The sequence below is a fragment of the Plasmopara halstedii genome, assembly GCF_900000015.1.
Source record: "Plasmopara halstedii genome assembly, contig: Scaffold_444, whole genome shotgun sequence".
NCBI lineage: Eukaryota > Oomycota > Peronosporomycetes > Peronosporales > Peronosporaceae > Plasmopara > Plasmopara halstedii.
This window is the reverse complement of record NW_020187364.1, coordinates 332,142-333,042: the sequence shown is the minus strand read 5'-3', so window position 1 is coordinate 333,042 and position 901 is coordinate 332,142.

The following is a 901-nucleotide window of genomic DNA, read 5'->3' as shown; positions in this document are numbered from 1 at the left end:
CACGCCATCAATGGCATGCAGCGACTGCTTCGCAACGAGAGCAGTGCTCAGTGGTTAGTGTGCCACTCCACGCGCATTTGAAGGGCCGTGCCCAAAATGCCTCGGACTGTGCCCGACCATGTCACGCATGACATGCAGCGACTGCTACGACTCTCATGCAGCAGCTGATCCGATACTCGAGCAGCGCTCAGTGGTCTACGAGCCACTTCACGTGCATCACGGGGGACTCGCCCTCGATGCGTCGGCCCTTGGCCGACCTAGTTACGCAATACATGCAGCAACTGCTCCGAAACTTGAGCAGCGCTCAGTGGGTAATGTGCCGCTCCACGATCAGCCCGCGAGTCACGCTCGGGGCTCCTGTCCAATACACCGTTGGGTGTCTACCAACTCGGACAATCTAATGTCTAGCACGTTGAGCGTCTCGGTCCAGTGCTCTCGCCAGTAGCGCTTTTGTCTCCTAACAGAGGTGGGCCCATGACTCGCCAAAGCTCCACCGGAAGACATGCGCGTAGCGCCCAAGGTCTTTGACCTCCAATCAATCCATGGCTCATGGTGTTCCGACCATGCCTTTTCTAGGATTGGGTCATACCTTGCATTCAAGTCTAAGACTAGACATCGTTCCACGCTATCAAAGTCAAGGAACTTGACTCCGAGGTCCACAGGGACCTTCGGGGCCGTGACTCGTGTCCCCGTCGCTGGGCGAACAGTGACGATATCACCCAACCGCGCTTTCAGCGCCTCGACATACAGCGGACTTCCTTCCATCGTGGAGCGTCGAACATAATTGCCCGACGCCCAGAAATCGATGAGGGTCTTCCATGGCTTTTCGGAGCCCTTCACGGTCGATTTTACGAGCAAGCCCGGCTTGCATACACGTTCCGTGCTCAAGAGTACGAAGCTG